The sequence below is a fragment of the Syzygium oleosum genome, unplaced genomic scaffold, assembly GCF_021117445.2.
Source record: "Syzygium oleosum isolate NSW1041296 unplaced genomic scaffold, Sole_v2.1 Sole_v2.14, whole genome shotgun sequence".
NCBI classification, from domain to species: Eukaryota; Viridiplantae; Streptophyta; class Magnoliopsida; order Myrtales; family Myrtaceae; genus Syzygium; species Syzygium oleosum.
Window position 1 is genome coordinate 5,540,708 of NW_026607498.1, and position 4,807 is coordinate 5,545,514.

At 42.5% G+C, this 4,807-nt stretch overlaps 1 pseudogene; it reads right to left on the reverse strand.

Moving 5' to 3' along the window:
• Positions 1-1,830: 1,830 nt before the first annotated feature.
• On the reverse strand, positions 1,831-4,607 carry LOC115691846 (disease resistance protein RPM1-like; annotated as a pseudogene).
• Positions 4,608-4,807: the final 200 nt, after the last annotated feature.

Here is a 4,807-nt window from a genome sequence, read left to right on the forward strand (position 1 = left end):
TGGAAGAAAACATGGCTTAATCCCTGTAGAATATATAAAGATGATATTTGTGGTGAGACATTGCTACTTCAATTGCCGCGCCTCTTCAGTTTTGATCTTTAGGGCCTCTTTCCTGTACTAACTTGGATCATCTCTCAGGAGCTTACTAATGCGGGATTTTTTGGTATTGCTCAACCGGCTTGTGTCCAACCCTGCGTATTCTGCTGCTAGCTTACAAATGTTGAGAAACAGCAGACATATGGCCAGCTTGACCGATAATGTAGTGAACCGGATGTCTCAAAGGAATATTGGGTTTTTGCAGCTAGACCGCATGCTTAGGCAGATGAGCGTATCTGAGGTCGTTGAATTGCGAAGAGCATTTAAACGAAGAGTTTATGCTTATTTAGCCGATCATGTATCATAAGAGCCCTCGTGTATCCGAGTATTTTGTAAATTTTGATGATAGTAGCATTTCTTGAAGCAAGCTAAAAAACTGAGCAAGCAAGGTCCCCCTGCTTACCTTTTTGGGATGATAGATGCATTAGATGGGGAGTTTTGGCATACTTAAGTGGAGCGTGATCAAGGCGGACAATTTTGGTGCTGAGAGGATTATACCCTGAAACTGCAGAAGTGGAAGCTGCGGTTTTGGTCGGTTACGATTCCAGCTTTTGTTTGTATGGTCCGAAGTGCGTGGCTGGTCAGTTTATGTAATTTGGCTGCTCTGAAAGCTCTCAGAAATGTAATTATGACCGACAATGTAACGGAGAATATATTTTTGCGAGCTGGGAAGTTTTGCAATTAATAAGAATCATTTTGTATGTGACACTGATTGTTCATGCTGACATTTTCAGGACTGACCTCGTGGATCCGGACTCCTAGAATGGCGTGATGGTATGATCTCATTGACAGCATTTTGAACATAAGTACTCAGTGAAAAGGACTGGAGCCTTGGCGAGAAGCTTCGGTGCTATTCTATCACGCCGATCCGGAACTTCTCAGCATCTTTATACTGTTGACACCAGTCCTGTTGTGGATACGTCTGCCCAGAGAGAGAGAGAGAGAGAGAGAGAGAGAGAGAGTTGTATGCTAGGAACTTCACTGGTAATCTCATATGCTAAAATTTCTGGTACAGGGACGGTATACGATTGATACAACTGTTAGAGACTTGTGATGGTCAAGGCAGCAAAAATTATTTTAAAGTCTCAACTTGACGTGAAATTCAGCGGAGAACTCCAGGAGGGTTGGCATTTGTTTGAAACCAAACACTTGTGAAGATGTGCTAAATGAGGAAAACATGGGAAAGTGTCTTCATTGACTTGTAGAAAAGCAAAAGACTCTAAGGTGTGTATCTTTCTTTTTCTTTGCCAAATGAGGATGCCTGTTCGGTGGACGAAAACGACTTAACTGCAACACCCCAAGCCCCAACAGGTCTTCTTGAGTGATTCAAAAGTAAGACTGTAATATCCTGACACGTTCCATTTGGGCCAAGCCCACAAAAGGAATACTCAAGTAATCATATATGGTGGTGACAAACATGTAATTGGTTTCTCATAAGAGCAGAGTTTCATCTTAAATCTGCATATACTCCAAGAAGTTTAAAGAGAATATACACCAGCCCACTCGACCTCTCTCTTATCTGAGGAAAAGGGACGTTGCACAATAATGCAAACCAGCTGCTAAATGTCATTTACAGAACCATAGTAACCTTAGACTATGCATTTAAACTGTTATGACATAGTAACAACCATCTTCCATAATTACAATCATTCAATCACTCATACCTCGGGAGAAGTATTACACTGCATTGTAGGCTCAGCCACTCATTTCGAGCATGGAGAAATTCAACGCTCCTCATAATAGTGCCTTGGTGAGCACGACTTCCCATCCGCCATTTTTCCGGTAACCATAATATACTTCTAGAACATGTGCCACTTTCAGGTAATCATGGTCTTGTCCATCTCCCTTAAGTTTCTTCACTAACTCATCAGGCATGTAATTAAACTTCAGCACTTTCAGCTTTTCCAGGTGCTCAATACCTGATGGAAGCTTCTCCAATAGCTTACAACCCTCAATATTCAACTCCTCAAGACAAGGCATTGATCCCTTCTCCACTTCCATGCATCTGAGTTTGTCAAAAGGACCAAGGACCAGAAACCGTAGCTTCATTAAGTTGGTGGCTTTGAAATGCAACTTGGTTCCTTCATAAACCTGAAGCAACTTGAGATGCACAAGATTAGGCAAATTCCCAAGAGGCGACAGTGGATTATCCTTTAGCTGACTACATCTCAGCTTCAATACCATCAGGCTATCAAGAGATGATATCCAATGTGGTAATGCCTCCAGACGTCCTGCAAGTAGATTCTCTGGAGAAATGGAGGTGGAGAAGATAGGGGCTGTAAATCAATTATATCATTTTCATTGAATGAAGTTACAGCTATTGATCGAAGCTTGGTTAAGCTTTCAATCGACGAGTACAATTCTCTTCCATCTTCTTTTCTCAGCTTCAAGATGCCTAACCTATTCAATTGTTTCAACTTTCCAAGCTCTCTCATTAAGCTGCTGTTTTTCTTGTCACCTGCTTCTATGTAGCAGAACTTTTGCAAGGACTGTAAAGTCCCTATGTCTTCTGGGGACTTGAAGCCATGCTGAAACCTTGAGTAGGCTGTGCTTCCAGAACGATATACGAGAAGATGGTGAAGTTGTTGGAGCTTCAAGATCACAAATGGCAATTCTGTGACATACGTGTGTTTAAGGTCTAGGGTCTCTAGGTTTTGAAGCTTCCCTATGGAATTTGGAACAGTTCTCACCTTGCTGTACCTGAAACTTAGATATCTCAGGTAACACGACTCAGCAACTTGAGCTGGGAACCTTGTCAAAGAAACAGTTCCCAAGTCCAGAACAGTGAGCAGTCTCATTTCACTACCTAGAACAGCATCCATGGATGATCTCTCTACCCCAAACATGTATAAAGAACGTAGTTGAGACAATGACCTCTTATGTTGCATAGCTTGCAGGCTGTTCTGTATAGATAGGCGACGAACTTTATCTGGCCATATATGATATTTTTCTATGGCTGTTTCTGCAAAGCCTTGGTTGCTCGACTTTGAAGTAATAATATCCAGCAGAAAATCATGGATACGGAAATACTCTATCCTTCCATCGCTTGTTTTAACAGCCATCTCCACCAGGCTTCTGTTCAGGAGCTCATTTAAGTAGTCCTGGGCTACTTCTTCTGCTGTCATGCCTTCTTTCTTGTCTACAAATCCTTTTGCAATCCATAATCGAATTAATCTCCCATAGTTAATGAGGTAACCCTTGGGAAATACGCTCAAGTGCAAGAAACAGGACTTCAAGTAGTATGTCAGGTCATCAAAGCTAAGTGAAAGGACTCTCTTCAAGGTTTTCAATTTGTCGTTGCAATCGATTTCAGTACAAAGACTGTGACAAACCAGATCCCACTCATCCTTTTTTCTCACGTCTTTTGAAACCAAAACACCACTGATGGCCACAATAGTAAGTGGCAACCCCTCGCACTTTCTTAGAACAAGCCTGCAGGTCTCCTCTAGATGAGGAGGGCATAAGTTCCTCTGAAATGTCTTTGCGCAGAAAAGCCTCCATGACTGTTCAGCTGGCAGTGGTTCCATCTTGTAAACCATCCCCCTGTATTCCCTGCATGAGGTACATGCTAAATCAGAATTCCTGGATGTGATGATTATTCAGCTGCCACAGGTGTTGTTAGGCAATGCATGTTTGATCGCATCCCATTCATTTTTGCTCCAAGCATCATCTACAACGATCAGGTACCTGGCTTTTTGTAGCAGGTCCTTGATAATCATCTTCTGGCATAATCTGTCCATGTTGTCCTCTAGAGGAGGAACTGGTTCTTGGTTTTCACTCATAATTTGTCGAACCATGCGTTGGAGGAGCTCTGCTATATTTGGAGATTGAGAAAGGGTTATCCAAGCACGTATCATGAAATGTTTCTTCACTTCTGGATCTTCGTAAACTTGCTTCACTAATGTAGTTTTTCCCCAGTTCTCCCATCCCCATGACTGAGATTACTTCCTGCGTGGAAGCACCCTCAATCAGCCAGCCAACTAGCTTTTTTGTCGTTTCGTCGATGTCCATGAGCTTAGCTTTGTCTAAATGAAGGGCATTTCCTTGCTGGTCCTGCCACGTGTCGTCCGGCTTGCTAGAGCCATGGAGATGTTTGACTTTATTAATTTGTCTTGCATTCTCCAGTGTACATCGTATAGGCTTCTGATTCTGGAGTTGATGGATTGCATCTCCGATGCAATTCGGTATTGACCTTTCATGTTCTTGATACAGCAGGTCACCTTGGAGAGAAGACCGGCAAAGCCAATTCCCTGATCATGCGGCAGGAGAAATTTGAACTCATCAGGAGCGTCTTCAGTGTCATATGCAATTTCTCTCAGCTGCTTCACCCAAACTTTGACTTCCTCATCACTGTCTTCTAGGGAATCTGCAACCCTCAGGAATGCCCTCGTGTACTCCAATTGTCTCTTCACTAAATTTACTTCTTCCTCTGCACCTCTCAAGAATTGAACCCCATTCCCTAGAAAGTCCGTGAGCTTGCCTAGCAGGTAGTTTACTGCTACTTCAGCCATGCTCTATTTTTGCATATATCGAAATTCTGGAGAATACACTTGCTGGTATCCTCTAGGATAGTGCTTCCACAGGCTGGTGGTTTGGTGTGGAAATTGTCAAGCTTCTGATGTCTAGTCATTCCATCAGTTTATGGCTATTTAGTAATGATGCACTCCTGCTTAACAAATTAAAAAACCTTACACTCTGTCTTGAGTAAGCT